Below are 24581 nucleotides of genomic sequence, written 5' to 3'. Positions count from 1 at the left end.
AACCATTAAGTAAACATAGGCTCTCTAATTCCTCCAATTTCTTTTCTGAAATACTTCTAGCTTCATCTTTCGTAAAAACATTTCATTTTTTTAAACTCTAATATCTCCTGGATTTGTGACACCTTTTCCTTTGTATCTATAAAAAGTTTTGGAGAGAAAAAGTATATAAATATATTATATATATAATGTATTTTTGTTCTGAAGACAGGTCTTTATGGGATATTTCAACCCTATCCCCGTTTTTAATATTATATGGTTAGGACCCCAGGAGACATTCTGAAGGACGATACTGCACGCATGAAAAATTTTCTCCCTAGTTCATTAGCTCCATCATCTCCCTCCCACCCCATTCCCACCCAAACATACCCTTCTCCATGACCAAAAATACCAAATCAGTAAGGAAGGTATGGGCTTCTTGCCCAGCCAAGCCTCTTCTGCATAATTTCTTCTTCTTGGGTTCATTTACAGCTTCAGAATTACACACTGCAGGGTTTGGTGCAGGGTTCATGCTCACTGCTGAGGCCACAATGGGAGTCAAGTCCACATCAGGGGCAAAGTTAGGATTTGGCACGGGCAAGACACAAATGAGCACTGTCCCATGGACGTCATGCGGCTAAGGGCCTGCTTCACTGTGGGTGGCGGGCGGGGCAAGCCCGGGTAGAGTCCTCCACTGAACGCAAAATTCTGTGGGTGCCTGCTCCCTGATTCCTCCAGGCCCGGGTTTCCAGAGCCCTCCATCCGCTTCTTCTTAACTGAGACCACAGCAGTTTGCACCGTATTCCGGAAGCCACTAACTGAGGGATCCACATCCTCTGAGTTGATGATTTCATCATCCTCACTGAAAGACACCTGTGAGTTCTTCCTCTTCCTCTTTGGCCTCTGAATATCCAGATTCCCTTCCTCAATCGTAAGAGTAGAAAGACGCTTGTCGTGGGCAGTGTTGAACTGTCAGATTATCAAGCTCGGTTTCCTCCTCTGGAAGCCCCGGTAAGCCCTTGAGTTCATCATCCTCTCCACCCATCTTCTCATCTCCTTTCACAGCTGATGGAGATGTTTGAGGGTTCTCACATAGAGTGTATGCCCTTGTGGACGTACCAAACGACACTGTGGAAAAGATGGGAATTTGCTGAAGCTTGTGAGATTCCAACTGAATGTGACCCAAGAAAGTGCCATGTGTAATGTTGAGATTTGTTAGGAAAACTCTCTTCAGATGCCACTGGTAGACCAAGGCAGAGTGGACCTGAGAGCAAGACTGGTGGTCAATGGTAAAGTCACACAGATCAGGGTTCCTCCCAAATAAATAATACTTCTTCTCATCAATAATCAGTTTCACAATTAGTTTGTATCCTTCAGCTACATCCAGATGTAAACTGGGTGGAGGTTTACCTGCCCAGGTTGGGCAGTTGAACAGACGTAGGCTGGAGCAGGAGTTCACTGCTACCACCATCTTGCATCTCCCCTCCCATTCAGAAAAAGAATCTTTTAAGAATGATTTTATGTAAAGTCAGTAAAGAAGTATTATAATATGATTTTGGCTTCACAGTCATCCTAACTCAGTTCTCACAAGGAATGTGGTGTGTCTTTACCTCTGGTATAAGGCTATTTTCTCTACCTGTTATCTATGATCTGAATGTCATCTGCTTCATTTAATTTCTCTCTTTCCCTGTCTTTATCTCTCTTTCTCAGTCTACTTCTAGTTTGAGTTATCTGTGCTTGGTAGCCATTTCCATTTACTTCTTCCTCTCACTTTTCTATCAATGGTCATGTAATTTTGATCCAAAACAAGGTTTCTATTGACATTTCAGTGCTTACCTTATTTGAAATCTCTGTAGTATTTGACAGTATGCTATTCCTTTTATCTTAATAATTCCTTTTCTCTTCTAATATGGTAACAAATTTACTTACTTTCCTAGCTATCCTTTCAAGGATGACTCTTACCTTTAAGTAATTGATATGCTCTACTAGTTCTTCAGTCCTTTTCTCATAGCCCGTGTTCTCTGGGTGATATTACTCACATTCATAGTTTCAAAGATTCCCAAATCTATTTCCCCATGATCTCTCTCTCTTGTTCAAGAATATTAATCCAACTGCTCCCTATTTCTATACCTAATTATTTATCAGCCATCCAATTTTCCAAAGCTGAACTCATCATATTTCATTAATCTACTTATCCTTACGGTGATGTCACCCAAGTTGTGAAATTAGAAGTAACCTTTGACTCTTATATCTCTGTAATCATTCAAATTTAACTTGAAAAATACATAATTGATGTTACTCATATATATGTGTATATATGTATGTATATTTAATTTCATTGTGCTTTAGGTGAAAGTTTACAGCTCAAGTTAACTTCTCATTCAAAAATTTATACATATATTGTTTTGTTAAATTGGTTGCAATCCCCACCAAGTGACAGTGTGCTCCCCCTTTCTACCCTGAGTTCCCTGGGTCCATTTGTCCAGTTCCTGTCCCTTCCTGCCTTCTTGTCTTGATTTTGGACAAGAGTTGCCCATTTGGTCAGAAATATTTGATTGAACTAAGAATCTCATTCCTCACATGTGTTATTTTTTGTTTTGTAGGCCTGTCTAAACTTTGTCTGAGATTTGGGCTTCGGGAGTTATTTCAGTTCTTAGTTAGCAGGATGTCTGGCAGCCATAGTCACACGGATTCCTCTAGTCTCTGTTAGACCAATAAATCTGGTCTTTTATTTATGAATTTGAATTCTGTTCTATATTTTTCTCCTGTTCTGGCCGGAACTCTCTGTTGTGATCCCTGTCACCGTGGTTGTTCGTGGTAGCCGGGCACTGTTCAGTTCTTCTGGTCTCGGGCTGGTGGAATCTCTGGTTCATGTGGTCCTTTAATTCTCCGGTCTAATGTTTTCCTTGTGTGTTTGGTTTTCTTCATTCTCCTTTACTCCAGATGGGATGGGACCAATAGATGTATCTTAGATGGTTGCTCACAAGCTTTTAAAACCCCAGATGCTACTTATCAAAGTAGGATGTAGACCATTTTCTTTATGAACTATGTTATACCACTTGACCTAGATGTCTGTCCCCTGAGACTATGGTCTCCAGCCCCCAATCCCAGCTACTCAGTCCCTCGAAGTCTTTGGATGTGTCTGGGGGAACTTTTATGCTTTTGTTTTGGTCCAGTTTTGCTAATTTCCCCTATGTTGTGTGTTGTCCTTCCCTTCACCAAAGTTGACCCTTGTCTACTATCTAGTTAGTGATTTCCCTTTCCCCTCCCTCTCCACCCTGGTAATCATCAAATAATGTTTTTTTCTATGTGCAAACCTTTTCCTGAGTTCTTATAATAGTGGTCTCATATAATATTTGTCCTTTTGTGACTGACTTATTTCACTTAGCATAATGCCGTCTAGATTTATCCATGTTGTGAGATGTTTTGTAGATTCATCACTGTTCTTTATCATTGCATAGTACTACATTGTGTGTATGTACTGGAATTTGTTTATCCATTCATCTGTTGACGGGCATTTAGGTTTTTTCATTCTAATATATATCTGTTCTATTCACTTCTCTCTGTCTCTAAAACCATTTTACACCTTGAAATCCAAGTAAATTCATTTAAAATGAAAATTTGATCATATCACTATCTTGATTATAACCTTTCAATGGTTTTCCATTTCTTTCTTAATAATGTCCAAATTTCTAAACCTGGAATGTGAATTCTATAAAGATCTTTTCTCTCCTAACACTTCAACTTTATCTCTTGACATTTGGGTGCATTTATTTCAGCTTCCAGGTGTGAAGAAGGTAAATTAGGACAATGAGCCAAACTGATCAAAATGATTCAGCCTTTATTCACTTAGAGTAATAGTATAAACAAGAGACCAAAAAAGAAAGGGTGCCAGTTCTCCACTGTTTCATGTTTCTGCATGGAGTAGCTGAAGAGCCCTCAACTAGAATCTCTGTTGAGGGAAAGAAGGGAGAACTAGGAGTGGAAAAGTACTAAATCAAAGGGAAGAAAAGTAACTTCAAGGCTCCCTGATAAGGAAGTCTCAATAGACTTCCTTAGGCACGAGAAGGCCTTAGAATAGAGCTGCCTTAGGCTAGTAATTCTGCTTCTATAAGAGCATGGCTGATCCTGGGGGACCTGAGTTCTTGATTGCAACTTCCTCCAAGGACTGTAATGTACTGTCTGTGTATCAAGTGTAATGTAGTGAGGGCAAATTTCCCCTGTGAGGCCTTCCTGGAGAAGCCTTTGTAATTGTTTACAGTTGGGTCTTAAATGTTACTCATAGAATTTTGCCCTGGAACCAGACTCAACATAATCCACTAATAGCAAGCTACTTGCATTTCTCCAAAGAAGTCTTTCTCACTTGCCCCCCATACTTCAGTGCAGTTCTAACCTAGACCTTTGTTGTATATTAGTTTCTTTTGCCCTTTGAGTGCTTAGTGTCCAGGGAAGTTTGCATTTTTTATAATTCAGCATAGATATTGCTTCCTTTTCACAGTAATTTTTCAGTCATAGGGCTGTTCTTATGTGATTCCACAGAACTTGATGTTTAGCTCTATCATGAAATTTAACATAACACTGTCATGACACATTTTTTATTTGTTTATTGCTTCCATTAGAATACAGTTAAATGGCAAAGATTGTTCTTCAATGTGTTATGCCTGTCCAATAGACTCTTAATAAATAGTTATCAAAACAGTGGCTAAATAAGTATCTTTATGAAGCTTCCTTTAAAGTATACTGATAGTCTAATTAAGATTAATAATTGCTAACCAAAGGGTCAGCAGTTCAAATCTGCCAGGTGCTCCTTGGAAAATCTGTGGGGCAGTTCTACTCTGTCCTATAGGGTTGATATAAGTTGGAATCGACTCGATGGCACTGGGTAAACTGGGTTTTAGTCTAATTAATGACCTGATTTTCTTGCTCAGCTTTCTATTTTGGTTAATGCAACTCTCACCCATCCATTCACTGATCCAGTTATAAATATAAAGTCAACATAGTACCTTAAACAGTGCCTACCATTATAGTAGTGACCATTATAGTAGTGATCATTCCAAACATAGTGGTTGAATTAATAAAATAATAAAAATTAATAAGTCCTAAATTACTCACTCTGACCCTTTTTTTCAGTACCTAATCTGACATTATTATTTTTTTTTAATTCCAAATATCTTGCATCTTCCTTTTATATTACAATGTCTTAATCAGGCCTCATCATGCCTTGACTATCGAGATATATTCCTGACTATTCTCCTTTCGTATCTCCACCTTCAGTTCTTCCTTTTCTTGCTGCTACAGCAATGAATTTCAACTGTAAGTAATTTTGTCTCCACCTCACCAGAGATATTTGGCAACTTCTGGAGGCATATTTAGTTGTCACAATTGACAAGAGTGAAGGGTGTTCCTGATATCTAGTAGGCAGAGGCCAGTGATGCTGCTAAACATCCTACAATGCACAAGCCCCCCTCCCACCCCCAGCAAAGACTTGTTAGTTGCCATCAGTTGATTCCAACTGATGGGGTTTTGTTTTAATAACAAACCTTCCCCAGCCAGCTTTTAGGACAGTTAGAGACCCTATTTCCTTGCCTTCCGTGTGTGTTTCCACATGATTAAGTTTGATTCCAACTGATGGCAACCCCATGTGTACAGAGTAGAACTGCTACATAAGTTTTTCAAGACTGACCTTTCAGAAGCAGATTGCCAAGGCTGTCTTCTGAGGTGCCTCTGAGTGGGTTCAAACTGCCAACCTTTCTGCTTGTAGTCGAGCTCTTAACCTTCTGTGCCACCCAGGGGCTCCAACGAATACTTAACAGGCTTAAAATATCAATAGTGCTGAGGCTGAAAAACTGCTAGAGTGATCATTCTAAAATGTAAATCCATTTGTGCTATTTACTTTGTTAAATGGTTTAAAATGTGTATTTTCTAGAGCCCCTAGAATTCTGGGGAAGTACAAGCATTTAAACAGAGCAGCTCTTCTGCATACTATTTGATAAATTTTGATTATTAGTGTGATATTATGGTTTTTTTATTATAACAAAGATTATTAATTATTAATAATTCTCAAGTGTCTATTTCTTCCTTCTTTGTTTAATAACAAAATCTTCTCCAGCCAGCTTTTAGGACAGTTGGAGACTACATTTCCTTACTTTCAATGTGTGTTTCCACATGATTAGGTTTGACCGACAGAATGTGAGCAAAAGTGATGTGTAAAAAGCCACTTGCCCTATGCTTTGTTTCTGAACCTTCCAGCTGGGTTGGAAATGATGATGATGCGAACATTCTTAAAAGTTATGTTTTGATGATGGGAAAGCCAAAGTAACAATATGAGCTGCTAAACTTAGGACACATGTGGTTGGCATGAGTCAGAATCAATAGCAGCTAAGAACATTTCAGAATAATTACTTAAGAAAGAATTTTGCTTGTGTGCATCAACAATTTAATATATACTCTTGTAAATTTAGATAGAATATATGTTTCTTTATAAAATATTTTTGCACTACAAGCTGGCTCTTGACACCATACCTTGGTATACAAGTTACTTTGACACCACCTCAGCTTGCAAACCTTGCTCACTCTCATTATACTTAACAAATTTATATGATTGAGATACCAAGTTGAAGATGCAGTCCCAACTCTGCCTTTTTCCATCTTATTCTTTAAAGTGTCCTTTAACCTCATCCTCATAGTCTCAGTACTTAAAAGTACTCTTAGAAGTAGATATCTTATCAATACATTTGTCATAAATAAATTATCTGTGCAAGATTTCAAATTTATACAGTTACTGGCCCAACCGTGATAATGCTCTTAAATAGTTGAAAAAATAGTTTGATGGTTTTATGTTCTTGAACGACATCCTTTCCTCACTTATCAACATGTTTAAATTCCAAAGACCAGGTCATCATGCAAAATCGGTGTTATGCAAAATGGAGTATGACCACATCAGATCACAAAATGGAGAATGACTGCATCATTACATAACTGACAAATTATATCATTACATAACTGCCAAGGTACATCATTATATAACTGCCAAACCACTGAGAATAATGGCCCAGTCAAGTTGATACATACACAAAGCCTTTACCATCAAAGCCAGCGTTACTTTTGCTTCACAACTTGGCATCCATTACTGCCAGATGTGCACCATTAATAAGCAAAATTGTTGGATAGAAGATTTTTTACTATTGTCAAAAATGCAAAATGTCAGATAACAAGGTAGTCTGTAAGTGAGGGGAAGGTGTATTACAAAGTGACAGGGAAGTAACAGCTAATTACATACCTTCAACTATCACATTATTTAACAACTATGTTTATTAAGAAAACTGATATTTGCTTATAATATAAACCTGGATTTAGCTTTTATCTTATCTTTTAACTTCTGCATATTGTTTCTTTTCAGACTACTAGTTATAAAGCTTGATTTAATTCTAATTTTATCTGAAGTCCAGGTGTGCAAACTTCCTTAGATCCAAAAGTTATTTTCCTTTTTAATCAGTTAGTTTTGGTAAGATGCAAAAGTCAGATTAGAGTGATGCTGAAGATATCAAGGGTTCAATTGATTATGAATATTTTAGTCTAACAACTGTATTGCTAATTTGTTTATTTACTGAAGACCTTAACTATAATGTGTTATTCAGAATATATGAATTTCCTAAGTGGGAATTGTTATAGCAAGAAATAATACGGTAAAAGCTGTGATAGCTGAAACCTGTGTAAGGCAAAAACTGTCAGTAAAGGAAAACTCCCTGGGTGTTTACGAGGTAGGATTGTTAATAGAGAGCAATAGAAAAGTGGTAAGCACCCTGTCAAAGGTGGAAAACTTTTGAGAACTGGAAAAACAAGGTAATCCCATCAAGTTTAGGCTCTTACTGGTTTCACTGTATAAGATACCCCCATTCCAGGTGGAATTTTGAGGTGAAGAAAAAAAAAAAGAAGTAAAATAATTGGAAAATAAAACCTCTTTAAGGAAATTACAGAAGGAAGAAAAATAATAAAATAAAATTATTAGTTATTGATAAAGAGATTAATATATTTGTCAAGTCTGATAATCAACCAATTGATAAAGAGATTAATATATGTGTTAAGTCTGATAATCAACCAAATGTACACAGCTTCCAAATAATTATTTAAAATTCAAATTATATGTGTCCTACCTGGGAATTATCTTAAGGTTTATATCTCTTCAAGGATTATTGTTAGAATTAGCATTATATCTCTGACAAGGAAATATCATGGTATGGAAAAAAAAAAATAACACCAAGATTTTAGCATTATATGTGACTGGTATGAATCTCAGTTCTACCCACTATTAATTATGTCTTGGCTAGGATATTCAACATCTCGTACCTCCATTTTCCCTATTAATAAAATAGGAAAAACAATAATTATAGGACTAATTTAAAAATCATGAGATTATACAAAAAAAAAGATATAGAGCATAATAAATTTTCAATAATCATTCTGTTCTGTAGTAGCAAAAATATAGTGATCATATTTTTTAAATAAAAATTAAGGACACGTTCTGAAAAGTTTTTCTCTGAAGTGTAAGTGTATTGATATGAAAATTAAAAAAAAATTTTTAACCTGTAACTATATTTACTAGTTGTTGCCAAACTACCAGTTTCAAAGTAATCATAGGTACCTATTAAGTTTTTTGTTTGTTTTTTAGATATTAGTTGCTATCAATTGTTAGAGGCATATGAGGGTTAGCCACTCCCCACTAACTTCAATACCATTCTAAAAGGAAAGAAATTTCAGATCCTGTTCTTCCATATTACAGACATTCATAAGCAAATAGGCCGAAACACTTTAATACCCACTTCTGTAACCTAGAATGAAATCTCAGCTCTTTGTTCTTTATGGTATTCTAAAAGCACCCTTAAAAAAATTCATCTGAGTTATATGATAAAAAGACCCTAAAGGTAGGATTAGGCTAGACGGTTAGGCAGACTCAGGAGATCAAAAATTGCCTGAATCAGTTGTTGAGCTCAGATCCTTCTAGGGGTCAAGTCCTTAGTCCAAGGTATAAAGGGTGACCACTCACTTAATTTTTAATGCTTTGACTATACAAGGGTGTACAGTTTCTAGAAACTATTTTAAACAAACCACATAGCTTGAAAACTACTAGTTTCATCAATGGGGGCCCATTTCTAACATCCATTGTTCTAATTAGCAAAGCTTTTGATGTTGAGTCAAGATACAGATTGTGAAAATGCTGAGTAAGCTACCTCTGGAGTAGGGACTTTTTGATTGAATGCTACCTAACCACCCCAGAAGAATAAATTCCTAGTTAGGTCAACTGAATCCCATTAGGGCTAACCGAAAAAACCAAACCAGCTGCCCTCAAGTAGATTCTGACTCACAGCCACCCTACAGGACAGAGTAGAACTGCCCTACAGAGTTTCCAAGGAGCACCTGGCAGATTCGAACTGCTGACCGTCGGGTTAGCAGACATAACACTTAACCACTGTGCCACCAGGGGTTCTCAATTAGAGCTAGATGAACACAAATGTACTTGCATTTATTTCACATAAACAATTCTGAAATATTTTAATATAAATTACAGATATTAGAAGACTCTGTCATGATTTAATCACTTTTGAAAATAATAAAATTGGATCATCAGAACTGGTTTAGGAAATCCAGATTGTATGTCCATTGAAAGTAAAAAAATTACAAATGGAGAATTGATTGATCTTAATTTTGGTCCCTAAATTAAATGCCAGGCCAGTGTAAACCCAGGGTAGTATAAACCCAGGAACTAGAGTTACAGTGAACTTCCCTCATGTCATTGGTTCCAAAATTGCAATGAAAAGGATTAGTGTCAAATATAAGCTCCAATTTTATAGAAATGGTGTGGGAAGGGATTGTATAAAGGAGCTGATTCAACGGTTGTGTTTTTCAAACATACTTGCTTTATATAAAATTAATAGTAGAAAAAAAAATTTTTTTTTTTTTTAATACAGTAAGGAAACCCTGGTGGCATAATGGATAAGTGGTATGGCTGCTAACCAAAAGGTCAGCAGTTCAAAGACACCAGGCACTCCTTGGAAACTCTATGGGGCAGTTCTACTCTGTTCTATAGAGTCACTAAGTGTCCGATACAACTGGACAGCAACAAGCCTAAGATACAGTAAAACCTGCTAAAGCCAAAACCTATGTAAGGTGGAAACCTGTCAGAGAAGGACAACTCACTGGGTGCTTATGAGGTAGGAGTCTTAACAGAGAGTGATAGAAAAGCGGTAAGCATCCTGTCAAAGGCAGAATTCTTGCAAGACCCAGAAAAAAGGGAGTCCCATTGAATTCTAGTTCTCACAGGTTTTACTCTATTTGAAAGAAGCCTTGGTGGTACAGTGGTTAAGTGCTAGGGCTAGGCCGCTAACCAAAAGGCCAATAGTTCAAACCTACCAGGGGCTATGCTGGAGAAAGATGTAGCAGTCTGCTTCCATATAGATTTACAGCCTTGGAAGCCCTATGGGGCAGTTCTTATCTGTTCTATAGGATCACTATGAGTCTGAATCTACTCAATGGCAACTGGTTTGGATTTAAAATATTTGTATCCTTACCTATGTGAGACACTAAGTGCTTTTTTATGTGTTAGTTTATTTATTCCTCAAAATAATCCCAGAAATTAGATACTATTGTTATTGTTTTGTGCAGATAAAACTCTCTGGGGCAGAGAGCTATTAAGCAACTCACCTAAGATCATAAAAAAAAAAAAAAATTTCTTTTTCTTTTTAAGATCATACAGCTAGAAAATTAATAAAATCGAATTAAACCCAGGGAGTGTGACTCTTAACTGTCATAGCGTGGCTATGGTTGGCTTCATGGCATGTGATCCATGCAGTTTCCCAAATTTAGAACACCCTGTACTTGTTTTAATGCTCCACTGTTGCCACTTTGAAATTCTTAGTAATTTATGAAGGAGTCCCTGGGTGGTGCCAATGGAAAATCACTTGACTACTAGACAAAAGGTTGGGAGTTCAAACCAATCCAGAGGCTCCTTGGAAGACAGGCCTGTTAATCTGCTTCCAAAAGGTCACAGCTTTGAAAACCCTGTGTCTGCACATATGGGTAGCCATGAGTGTGAATCCACTTAAGGATAACTAACAACAACAATAATTTGTGAAAAGGGGGACCCACATTTTCATTTTGCATTATATAGCTGGCCCTATGTATGGCTGTTTTGAGCATGAAAGGTTACAATTGTTGATTGATATGTAAAGATAATTTGAGGAAGCTCCTCTTGGTTACAGTTATCAGAATGTGCAAGTCAAACCAGAGGAAAAGAAAATTAACCTATCAGTAAACAAGAGATTAATTGTACTAGAATGTAAAGAAGAATGAGCTGTTATTAATAACAAATAATATAAAAAAAGCTAACATACGTTATGCTTTCTTATGAGTTGCAGTGAAATGAATCACTTTTATGTGACCTTTCTATTCGTGGTCATTTAACTCCCACAAAATGGTTGGTTGGGACTATGCAAATTGAGTGGCTTATGACCTACCAAAATGATTGGTCAGTTCGTGGTCCTGGTGGGAGGGCCATACCTAAAAAATGACAAGGAGTACACTCATAAAAGGGCCAGTCCCACAGAGGCTCAGGGGAACCTTACTACCATCAAGAAGAAGAGTCCGGAGCAGAACGTGTCTTTTAGTACAAGGACCTGGGATCCCTGTGCTGATAACCTCCTAGACCCAGAAGAATAAGCAACACTGAAGACAGTATGAGATGGCTAGAGAGAGCAGTGGTGGGCTTGCCAGTGAATAAAGCAAGAGCTGAGCACCTAAGGATTGCTGGTGGAGCTAAGAGTTGTAACATTTTCCTGTGCAAGGCAGAGGCCTGAGTGTGCCCTGTGTATGGGTTGCATGCCTCCCCCAATCCCCCAGGCAGCAGGGGCCCAAGTAGTGTGGCAAGAGGGCCCTGTGGGTACAGGTAGCACAAAAGGAACTGGCAGCAAAGACCAGCAAAGCACAGGGACAGCAGAAGCCTCTGTAGCTGTGTAGGCCCCCCAAGGAGTATGGAGGTAGCCAGAGGCCGAGAGGACTTGAAGATAGCATCTGACATCTGACCTGAAACATTCATGCTTGCCCATTGAGATAAGATGCACATGGATGATTTGAGTAAGGGTAGGCATTTCTCCTTTGGAAATTTGTTGTTATTGTTTACTGTTTACTTCCTATAAATCATAATAATGACTTTCACTTTGCCAACACTGTGTAAGTGCCTTGTATGTCTGACTTGATCACAGATGAACATAGCCCCTCTAGAACTGTTGATGCTGTGAGTGTTTGTGTCTCATTCTTAGCAGTCTGATGGCTGCCTGGAAGTTTGAGGCACCGCCTGTCTGTACGTGCAGTGCAATAGACAGACACGTACATACATGAGTATAAGCATGAGAACATATTAATGAATTCTCATGCTTACTGTGAAAAGGAAATTCAAAGATATCTGGAATTTCAAATATACTTCTGTATCCAAAAATGTTATTAGAGGAGACAGAATCTCACGAAAAACTTAAAAGATGAAGATACGGTGCTTGACAGTAAAATTGCAAATAAAATGCAATTAGGGAATATGCTAATCTCTTCCCCCACCTCTTAACATTACCAGGAAGATGATATTAATGTTATCAATAGCTGAAAAGAGATACAAATAACTTTGTATTATCATACCAAAAGGATTGAGGTAATATCATAAAACAGGTTTCCATAAATGCATGAAGTAAATGCCATCTTTGCTGGTTAGAGACTTAAAATTTTTAGAAATAAAGAAATGTCTTGACTTTGAAACAACATTCTTGCAAAATCATAAATACCTCTTCTATACTGAGTAGAAAATTAGTAAAATTGAAATTTTACTACAACAGTGGTGGATTTCAGAACACACTTAAAAGAATCTCACAGAGACCTGAGGGTAGCCTCCACACTAACCAGAGAGCTTCACAGAACATTTTTAGAACTATGCCTTTATTTAATGTCCCCTCTCTGTCACGTAGCTTAGCAATGGTGTCATTATAAATTAATGCATTTACTCTACAGGCAAGCTAACACAGATTTTATGGATGGTTTATTTAGATAAATTTCCTTTATTCTACCTTGGATTTTTTTTTTTTTTTTTTGCAGTTTCATTTGACATTATATGATACATTTATGCACGATCAATTGGATTTTCATCTTTTAAGGTAATTCACCTTATATCATATGGAATAGCAATTTATCAAGTGAGAAGGTACTTTCAATGATCATATTCCTGGAATACAGAAAATCTATTTGGCATACGTAATGATTCCAACTAAATCATGTCAGACATTCTTTCACATTTGAATCCAAAACTGTTGTATGAAATTTTGTAGAATAGACCAAACTCTTCATAAATATTCAATATCACTTCTTTAAGATTAAAAAAAAAAAATCTTAACCAGTGTCACTAATTGTCAAATGTTGATGTGCAAAAGATAAAATAATTTTTGTATAGGATACTCAGTTCAGCCAAGATAAATTCTGTTCATGAACAGCACAAAATAGTAGCGGACATAAATCACAGAATTAAATCTTATTAAATTCTAAGTGCTTCTCCTCTAGTGGCACTTGCATAATAATTCTTAATGCATAACTCAAAAAAAACTAAAATAATTAAATTGGTGTAGGATGCCAGGTCTCTTAAAATTGTTCAAGTCTTAATAATCCTGAGCAGGTTCTTGTATTCCAAGCCACTATCTTTTTAAACATGTGTTTGATGCTTTAGTTATGAATTTTTCTTAATTTAAATAATAGTCTAATGGAGAAAATATATTATTTTATAACAATTAAGTAGAAAATTAGTATCTCTTGCTGAATAATGAACAATATAACGTTTATAGTAAACATTACTCATATGCATTGTACTACGGTAAAATAAAAAAAGATTGGAAAGAGAAAAAGATATGCCTATATTCAGTTGAGTAGGAACCCTGTGGCCCAGTGGTTAAAGTGCACCACTGCTAACTGAAAGTTTGGCAGTTCAAACCCACCAGCTGCTCCATGGGAGAAAGATGTTACCATCTACTTCCATAAAGATTACAGCCTTTGAAACTGTATGGGGCAGTTCTACTCTGTCCTCTAGGGTCTCAATGAGTCAGAATTGGCTCAATGGCAATGGGTGTGGCTTTGATATATTCAACTGAGTAAACACAGTCATTAAAGAACAAATTGGAAAGCAAGCCAAAAACAACTTACTCTAATTCTACCTAGTGAAATATCAGCTAAACTTCAATGACCAATCTTAATTTCTAGTATCTTCATAAATATTTTTCATATTTCACCTTCAAAAATAACTATGTTCTTTTTCTGCATTTTTCTGGTTTCAGTCAATGACGTTTATTATTTTATTATGCTTTAAATATTATTGTACATGTTCGTTTCTTCCTTTGTGTTTAAGTTCCTTATATTAAAAGAGCTGTCATAAATTTGCTTTGAATATAAAAACACCAGGTCCTGAGGACAAAATCAACTCGATCTTACTCCATCAGTCAACTAACACACATTTAGCTTTGGTCATAAGAAAAAGAATGCATGACATTTTAGATGGATGAGTAAAAGTCATCAATACTCAACCAATTCAATTCAAAGTCTGCATTTAATATTTATGCATCAGATTGGCATTATTTTTATTATGAAATGGATTCACTGACTCTTGAGGGACTATTTTGGACAAAAGTTGATCCATTAAATGTTATGTAGTAAGTAAAATTCACTTGTGTAAGTAAAATTCACTTGTGTAAGAAGAAATGAATAACTGTAGAGTCAATAAGTAGAATCCTATATTTTCTACATGCTCTATTTTAAAGTATGTAGCAGGGGGCAGGGCCAAGATGGTAGAATTACCAGACATTTCAGGCAATCCCTCTTACAACAAAGATTGGAAAAAACAAGTGAAACGATTACATTTATGATAAGCTAGGAGCCTTGAACATCAAAGGCAAAGTTAGAAAATGAACTGAGCAGCAGGGGGAGGGAGAGACAGCCCAGAAGTAGAGAGAAGTCATTGGGCCTGAATTGCCGGGGCCCCTCATGCACTATTCTTGGGAGTGGCTGCAGTGGGCTGGTGGTAACATTTGGCTGCAGTTTCCTCAGTGAGGAACAGTCAGCTGCACACCCTACTCACACCTCCAGAAAAGGAGAAGAACGGCGCTCTCGGCAAAAATACTTGGATGTACTTTACCACACCCCCACCCCCAAGCTGGCTCAGTGGCTGTTGATTTCCCTGAGCCTGAGATAGGCCCTACTGAGCATCTTGACCTATTCTCCTGGCCATGGAGAAGGAATAAATTCACAATTTGGGAGCTCCAATAACCTGGGGAGCTCAGGACAGAAGTGGCTCCTGTCCGGGCATAAATGGTCTGTGGACTTTGAATAAGTTTCCCTCCTGCATGGACCTGTGTGGACCTATTTCAGGAGAATAGGCCCTTGTTGGGAGACTGCAACTGTTTCAGCTGTGCAGTGGATAGGTGGGTGTTTGATGCTTGACACTGCTTTATCTATTAAACAGGGTCCTCACCTACCCACATCAGGGACCTAAGGACTGGTGGCTCCACTCAGGTCACCCAGCCACCCGTGACAGGGGTACAAGGGTAACTGATACCTTCCAGTCATTACAACCAAAAGCACTGGGTGCCCATGGTCTGTATGCAGAACCTACCAGCCTGTACACTCTAGGGAACAGGAACACTCTTCCCTCAAAGACACTCAGGGGATGGTTATCAGCCCCCTGCCTTGCTTAGAGTGTGACCCCCTGCTGCAACCAGATATTGGTACCTACACCAATCACCCCTGCCACTCTAAGACTGTAGGACAGAGCCTATACCATACACTTGATGAATCCACATAAGAAAAGAGAATTGACCCCTAGGCTGATATATACCATAACAGCTCTAGCCATCTGGTGACAGGACGTCAGAGCTTCAAAGGCAAAAATAATCCAGCTAGCTCGCTTGAGCAACCCATATGAGCATATCAAAACAAACCAAAGCAAGAAGTTAGGATACAGTAAGCAAACATAAACTATTATAATAACTTATAGATGGCTTGGAGAAACAGTCAATATCAAATCACATGAAGCACACCATGATCACTTCAATAAACTCTCAAAAAAAAAGACTCAAGGGGATCTTCTGGATGAAGATGCCTTCCTGGAATTACCAGATGCAGAATACAAAAGATTAATATACAGAACCCTTCAAGACATCAGGAATGAGATTAGGAAGGAGATCAGGCAATAAATAGAACAAGGCAAGGAACACACAGATAAAGAAGTCAAAGATTAAAAAAGGTTATTCAAGAACATAATAAAAAAAATAATAAGATGCAAGAATCTCTAGAGAGACAGCAATCAGAAATTCAGAGGTTTGGCAATAAAATTATAGAATTAGACAATTCAATAGAAAGTCAGAGGGTCAGAATTGAGCAAGTGGAAGGCAGAATTGGTGAGATTGAAGAAAAAGCACTTGCATCAATGAATTTGCAGAAAAATCATATAAAAGAATTAAAAAATATAATGAAAAAACCTTAAGAATCATTTGGGACTCTATCAAGAGAAATAACCTACGAGTGATTGGAGTACCAGGATGGGAGGAATAACAGAAAATATAGAGAGAATTGTTGAAGATTTATTGACAGAAAACTTCCCTGATATCATGAAAGATGAGAAGATATCTATCAAAGATGCTCATTGAACTTCACGTAAGGTAGATTTTAAAAGAAAGTCACCAAGACATATTATAATCAAATCTGCCAAAACCAAAGATAAAGAGATAATTTTAAGAGCAGTTAGGGATAAATGAAAAGTCACCTACAAAGGAGTAAAAAAAAAAAAAAATTCAATAAGAATAAGCTTGGACTACTTAGCAGAAACCATGAAGGCAAAAAAGGCAATGGGATGACTTATAAAGCATTGACAGAAAAAAAATTGCTACCAATAATCACATATCCAGCAAAACTATCTCTCAAATATGAAGGCAAAATTAGGACATTTCCAGATAAACAGAAGTTTAGGGTATTCGTAAAAACCAAAGCAAAACTACAAGAAATACTAAAGGGAGTTCTTTGGTTAGAAAATCAATAATATCAGGTACCAACCCAAGACTAGAACACTGGACAGAAAAATCAGATGTCAACCCAGATAGGGAAATCACAAAAATAAATCAAGATTAAAAAACTCTCAAAACAGGAAGACAAGATTAAAACAATAAAGAGAGAACAAGAAATATAGTCATAGATCTTTCCTATGGAAAGGAAGACAAAGTGATATAAAGAAATGAAAGTTAGGTTTAAACTCAGAAAAATAGGGATAAATATTAAGGTAACCACAAAGGAGATTAACAATCCTACTCATCAAAATAAAATAAAAGAAAAAAATAGAGACTCAGTGGAAACAAAATCAACAACAAAAGATGCTTAGACCAATGGAACAGAATTGAGCATCCAGACATAAATCAATCCACTATGAGCAGCTGATATCTGACAAAGGCCCAAAGTCTGTTAAATGGGAAAAAGACAGTCTGTTTAACAAATGGTGCTGGCATAACTGGATATCCATCTGCAAAAAAGTGAAGCAAGACCCATATCTCACACCACGCAAAAAAACTAACTCAAAACAGATCAAAGGTTATGACAGTGGGGAGGGAGGAAGGGAGGGAGAGGGATTTTCACTAATCAGATAGTAGATAAGTAATTTAGGTAAAGGGAAAGACAACACACAATACAGGAGAGGTTAGCACAACTGGGCTAAACCAAAAGCAAAGAAGTTTCCTGAATAAACAGAATGTTTCGAAGGCCAGTGTAGCAGGGACGGGGGTGTGGGGACCATGGTTTCAGTGGACAGCTAAGTCAATTGGCATAATAAAATCTATTAAGAAAACATTCTGCATCCCACCCTGAAGAGTTGCATCTGGGGTCTTAAAAACTAGCAAGAGGCCCTCCAAGATGCATCAATTGGTCTCAACCCACCTGGAGCAAAGGAGAATGAAGAACACCAAAGATGCAAGGTAATTATGAGCCCAAGAGACAGAAAAGGCCACATAAACCAGACATTAGCCTGAAAGCAGAAGAACTAGATGGTGCCTGGCTACAACCCATGACTGCCCTGACAGAGAACACAACAGAGAACCACTGACGGAGCAGGAGAGCAGTGGGATGCAGACCCCAAATTCTATTAAGAAGAACAGACTTAATGGCCTGATTGAGGTCATGGTCCCCAAACTTTCTCTTAGCCCAAGACAAGAACCATTCCCAAAGCCAACTGTTCAGAAAGGGATTGGACTGGACTATGGGATTGGAAATGATACTGTTGAAGAGTGAGCTTCTTGGATCAAGTAGACACATGAGACTATATGAGCATCTCCTGTCTGGAAGGGACATGAGAGGGTAGAGGGGGCCAGAAGCTAGCCGAATGGTCATGAAAAGAGAGAGTGGAGGGAAGAAGTGTGCTGTCTCATTAGGGGGAGAACAACGAGGATTATACAGCAAGGTGTTTATAAATTTTTATATGAGAGACTGAATTGATTTGCAAACTTTTATTTAAAGTACAATAAAAATAAATAAATAAAGCATGCAGCAAATGAAAAAGAGCAAGAATATCCCCTCTGTTCATTCAGTTCACTGAATAAAACTTTACTGAATGAATAAAGACTAAAGCTCAGAAATATAGCTTATGACATGTTATCTTTGTTAAAGTTTCCATTTAAAGGTGGCTTTATGTCCATAAAAAACTTAAAAATTATCTTAAATGCTAGTCAGGGTATTCAAAAAACTAAATATTTTATATTAAATACGTCACTTTTTTGAGAGCAACAGTTTTAATGAAATTATATGACCCAAAGTAGCCATATCCTACAGGGTTTTATGAATCTCAAAATCTAATATGACAAGAGCAGTTGGGTGACTTCATACTCTTGAAAAATATTAATTTATGTTCTTTATTAAGATTTTCTTGCCATAAAATTGCATTTCTTTTTCCTTTTTTCTCTCTTATGCAATTACGGCAGCCTGCCAACTTACCTAAGCTTTATGAGGCATAGCCTAGAAATTTGTTACCAGTTATCATTTGCTGAGGCTGGTATTGCTTTGTGGAGGATTGTCTACTGCCAAAAGAAGTCAGAGAGAATACAATGGGAAGAAATCAAAAAATTTGTGTTTAATCTTTTCTTAATTCCCTGTTACTTTCTGTCCATTTGCCACCTGAAGACTTTCTCTACCTTTCTCCTAAGACTTCAAGTGCTTTGAGAAATAGCAAGAAGTGGAAAATGGTGGACTTAACATAAAACACAAGTGAAAATAAAAAAATTTCTTTTTTAAATGAAGAGCTTTCTGGAAGACAAACGGACAGACCCTGTTTCGCTTAGTGAAAACAGCCAATTGTTAGGCTCTTATCCTAGTTAAATGCTTGACTACTGGCCAAAAGATTGGTGGTCTGAACCCACCCAGAGACACCTTGGAAGACAAGACTGGTGATCTGCTTCTGAAAAGCCACAGTTTGAAAACCCTATGAAGCAGTTCTACTCTACACATGTAAGGTTGCCATGACTTGGGATGAATTCGATGGCAGCTACCAACAGCAACATCCCAGATTGCAAGATCTGTAAGTCAGGCTTGGGAAGAGTGCATAAAAAGAGTTTGGCCAAAATATTAATAGTCTAGAGACAGACCACAACCTAAGGAAACTCCCCTTTCAACTGATAGATTGAATATTACATTAGATTACATTATGGAAGTTTATTACACTACATTAGATTACATTGCAGAACAGCACCTAGTCTAGTATTTCACCAAACAACTGGGAACAGTAACTTAGCCCAGTGGTCACAAAATAAACCATCTCACTCACCATATTCTGGATTTCAGGTAATTTCCTATCCTTCAGATAAAAAAAAAAAAAAAAAAATTCGGATATGTCATATGCAAGATCATTTTTTAATTTTGTACTCCCATTCTATCTGGCTTTTTTTCAGGGGTTTGGAGTAGGGAAAAATTACACTTTTTTCATATCCTATTTACCTGGAAGTCCATAGTGATCCGTTAAAATCTTAATCACATTTTATTCTTCCTTTGCTCAAAATCATCAAGTGCATTTCCATTTCACTCAGAGAAAAAGACATAATTCTTATTAAGGTGTTCATGGCCATACACATCCTGGTACCTGGTACTTCCATGACATCATAAGCACTTTCTCCTTCTGGCTCACTCCATTCTAGCCAAGTTACTCCTTCTTATGTAAATGATCATACAAGTCATATTCTGCTAAGAGCTGTTGAACTTTTAGAATACCATTTATCAATTCATCTAATTGTTATAATTTTTCAGAATTTGTTTCTGGTTGCAATATCCTTCATTTGTGCAGGTACGTATGCACATATTCATGTACTCATTACATAACTATTATTGCCTATTATTATTCAGGAAATATGCTGGATATTAGGGATCCATTAATAAATAAAAATTAGGAATGATGATTAGGTTATAACTAGTCACATTATAACCATAACTTTCATGACCCTATTGTTTATGCTGCTGTACCCTCAGATTCTGTCAGTTTGTTGTACTGAGGTAGCTTGTGTGTTGCTGTAACGGTGGAAGCTATGCCACTGGTATTTCAGATACCAACAGGGTCACCCGTGGTGGACAGGTTTCAGCACAGTTTCCAGACTAAGATAGACTAGGAAAAAGAAATTGAGCCCCTCAGTTTGAAAGGCACTCAAAATACAACTGGGGAAGAGTGGGTCTCCTCAAAGTAGAATTGACCTTAATGACGTGGATGGAGTAGAGCTTTCGGGACCTTCATCTGCTGCGGTGGCACAATTCAAAATGAGAAGAAACAGCTGCAAACGTCCATTAATAATCACAACATAGAATGTTCAAAGTAGGAATCTAAGGAAAATTGAAAGTCATCAAAAATGAAATAGACAGCATAAAGATCGATATCCTAGGTATTAATGAGCTGAAATGGACTGGTATTAGCCATTTTGAATTGGTTGATCATATGGCCTACTATGCTGGGGATGGCAAAATTGAAGAGGAATGACATCACATTCATCATCGAAAAGAACATTTCAAGATCTATCCTGAAGTACAACATTGTCAATGACAGCATAATATCCATAAGCCTACAAGGAAGACCAATTAATACGAATGTTATTCAAATTTACACACAAACCACTAATGCTGAATATAAGGAAATTGAAGATTTTTACCGACTTCAGCAGTCTGAAATTGATCAAACATGCAATCAAGATGCACTGATAATTACTGGTGATTGGAAAGTGAAAGTTGGACACAAAGAAGATGGATCAGTAGCTGGAAAATATAGCCTTGGTAAAAGAAATAATGCCAGAGATCACGTGATAGAATTTTTCAAGAGCAACAACTTCTTCATTGCAAATACCTTTTTCAAAAATGTAAACGATGACTATACACCTGGACCTTGCCAGATGGAAGACAGGAATCAAATCAACTATATCTGTGGAAAAAGCCTGTGGAGAAGCTCAATATCATCAGCCAGAAGAAGGCCAGGGGCCAACTGCAGAATAGACCATCAATTGCTCACATGCAAGTTCAATATGAAGCTGAAGAAAATGAGAACAAGTCTTTAAGTGCCAAAATACAAACTTCAGTATATCTCAACTGAATTTAGAGACCATCTCAAGAATAGATTTGACCCACTGAACACTAATGACTGAAGAACAAATGAGTTGTGGAATGAAAGCAAGGACATCATAGATGAAGAAAGCAAAAGGTCATTAAAAAGACAGGAAAGAAAGAAAAGATCAAGATGGCTGAAGAGACTCTGAAACTTGCTCTTTACTGTTGAGTAGCTAAAGTGAATGGAAAAAATGATGAAGTAAAAAACCTGAAGAGAAGATTTCAAAGGGCGGCTTGAGAAGATAAATTATTATAATGAAAAGTGCAAAGACTTGAAGTTAGACCACCAAAAAGAAAGAACACGCTTATCATTTCTCAAGATGAGGTAACTGAAAAAACAATTCAAGCCTGGGATTCAATTCCATGGGGAAAATACTTAATGACACAGGAAGTATCAAAAGAAGAAGGAAAAACAATAAAAGAATCACTGTCCAAAAACCACTGATAGACATTCAACCATTTCAGGAGCTCACATGTGATCAAGAACCGATGGTAATGAAGGAAGAAGTCCAAGCTGAACTGAAGACATTGATGAAAAACAAGACTCCAGGAATTGGTTAAATACCAATTGAGATGTTTTAACAAACAGATGCAGCACTCAAGGTGCTTACTTGTCTACGTTAATAAATTTGGAAGACAGCTACTTGGCCAACAGAGTGGAAGAGATCCATATTTGTGCCCACTCCAAAGAAAGGTGATCCAACAGAATGCAGAAATTATCGAACAATATCATTAATATCCCAAGCAAGTAAAATTTTGCTGAAGATCATTCAAAAGCAGTTGTAGCTGTACATTGACAGTTCCCTAACTATAAGAAATTCAAGCTGGACTCAGAAGAGGATGTAGAGCAAGGCATATCATTGGTGATGTAAAACGGATCTTGGCTGAAAGCAGAAAATACTAGAAAGATGTTTCTGTGTTTTACTGACAATTCAAAAGCATTCAACTGTGTGGATCATAACAATTATGGATAACATTGCTAAGAATGGGAATTCCAGAACACTTAATTGTGCTCATGAGGAGCCTGTACATGGATCATGAGGCAGTCATCCCAACAGAACAAGCGGGTACGTTGTTGTTTAAAATCAGGAAAGTTATATGTCAGGGTTGTGTGCTTTCACCATCTTTACTCAGTCTGTATGCTGAGCAAATAATCTGAGAAGCTGGGCTATATGAAGAAGAATGTGGCTTCAGGTTTGGAGGAAGACTCATTAACAACCTGTGAAATTGCTGAAAGTCAAGAGGACTTGAAGCACTTACTGATGAAGGTCAAAGGCTACAGCCTTCAGTTTGGATTGCACTTCAACATAAAGAAAATAAAAATCCTCACAACTGGACCAATAAGTGACATCAGGATAAATGGAGAAACTACTGACGTTATCAAGGATTTCATTTTACTTGGATTTACAGTTAATGCCCATGGAAGCAGCAGACATAAAACCAAAGAACAAATTGCATTGTGCAAATCTGCTGCAACAGACCTCCTTAAAGTGTTGAAAATCAAAGATGTCACTTAAAGAACTAAGGTATGCCTGACCCTAGTCACTGGTATTTTCAATCATCTCATATTCGTACAAGCTGGACACTGAATGAGGAAGACCGAAGAATTGATGCCTTTGAATTATGATATTAGGGAAGAATATTGAATATACCATGAATTGCCTGAAGAATGAACAAATCTGCCTTGGAAGAAATACAGTCAGATTGCTCCTTGGAAGGGAGGATGGTGAGACTTGATGTCATGCACTTTGGATATATTATCAGAAGGGACCAGTCCCTGGAGACGGCCATCATGCTTGGTAAGGTAGAAGGTCAGTGAAAAGGGGAAGACCCTCAACAAAATAGATTGACACAGTGGTCGCAAAAATAAGCCCAAACGTAGCAACAATTGTGAAGGTGGCTCAGGACTAGTCAGTGTTTCACTCTGTTGGACATAGGATCACTTTGAATAGGAACCAACTTAAGGGTACCTTACAACATAGTTGATCAGTTTAATTGGAGTGAAATCACAGTCCGCCTGCCACTTTTTCCTAGATTTCACATCTATTCTGGCATATCACATCTTGAACCATAGTGGAGAAGTTTCCGTAAAAGAAACTTGAAGTTTCTTTAAAAGAAGTCTTAAAGGTTTAAACATTGCTATCTAGATCATATGTGAGTTGCTTATTAGTATGATATAAAGTGAGATGAGATAAGAAGCTCTGCACAAATCTATATAGATTATATCTATAGCTTTTATCTGCAAAGTTTATTATTTTGTCATAGAAGCAAATTGAATTGATCTGTCTTGGTTGGCTTTGCCCCAAAGTCACATTAGTCGCTGTTCAGAAACTTGAGCTTTTCTATATAATTAAACTTCTCATTTACCTAATGTCAAATAAAACACCAATTTCTGGCTTATCTGTGTTTCACAGCATATATATAAGCATTTTATGACATGCTCTCATAGTTATATTATATCTCTATCCCCCAGGACATTTTATGCAAGGATTAGTTCCCATTAATGTTTGTATCATTAATCTCAACACAATAATCTCCAATTATTAATTAACCAGCTCTTCGTTACTGTTTATTTTTTACTTTTGATAGGGAGATCATATTTCCTTCTCCATTCTTTCAAAATTTGTTCTATAATCCACTATACTATACTAATTAAAGATATCATACCTTTATATTATATGCATATATATTTATGTAAATAAGTGAGCTATAACAATATGAGAGTAGATAGATGCATAGAAAGAGAGAGAGAGATAAAACGAGTAAGTTTAACTTCACCTTTCCTCCTTTCTGGTTATAATCATATGACCTTCCATCAAAGATAACAATACACCATGGTTTAATTGTTTAGAGTTGTACTTCAAAAAAGTGTATGAAATCATTTTTTTTTTAATTTTTGTCACTATATTTTTCTTATCCATGTACTTTTT

The 24581-nt window shown here is 37.0% G+C and overlaps 1 pseudogene; it reads right to left on the bottom strand.

Annotated features, from left to right (window-relative positions):
* Nucleotides 1-330: 330 nt before the first annotated feature.
* Nucleotides 331-1447, bottom strand: LOC126058658 (nuclear inhibitor of protein phosphatase 1-like; annotated as a pseudogene).
* Nucleotides 1448-24581: the final 23134 nt, after the last annotated feature.

The sequence above is a fragment of the Elephas maximus genome, chromosome 15, assembly GCF_024166365.1.
Source record: "Elephas maximus indicus isolate mEleMax1 chromosome 15, mEleMax1 primary haplotype, whole genome shotgun sequence".
In the NCBI taxonomy this organism is placed as follows: domain Eukaryota; kingdom Metazoa; phylum Chordata; class Mammalia; order Proboscidea; family Elephantidae; genus Elephas; species Elephas maximus.
The sequence above is the reverse complement of the archived record's forward strand: the minus strand, read 5'-3'. Positions and strand labels throughout refer to the sequence as shown.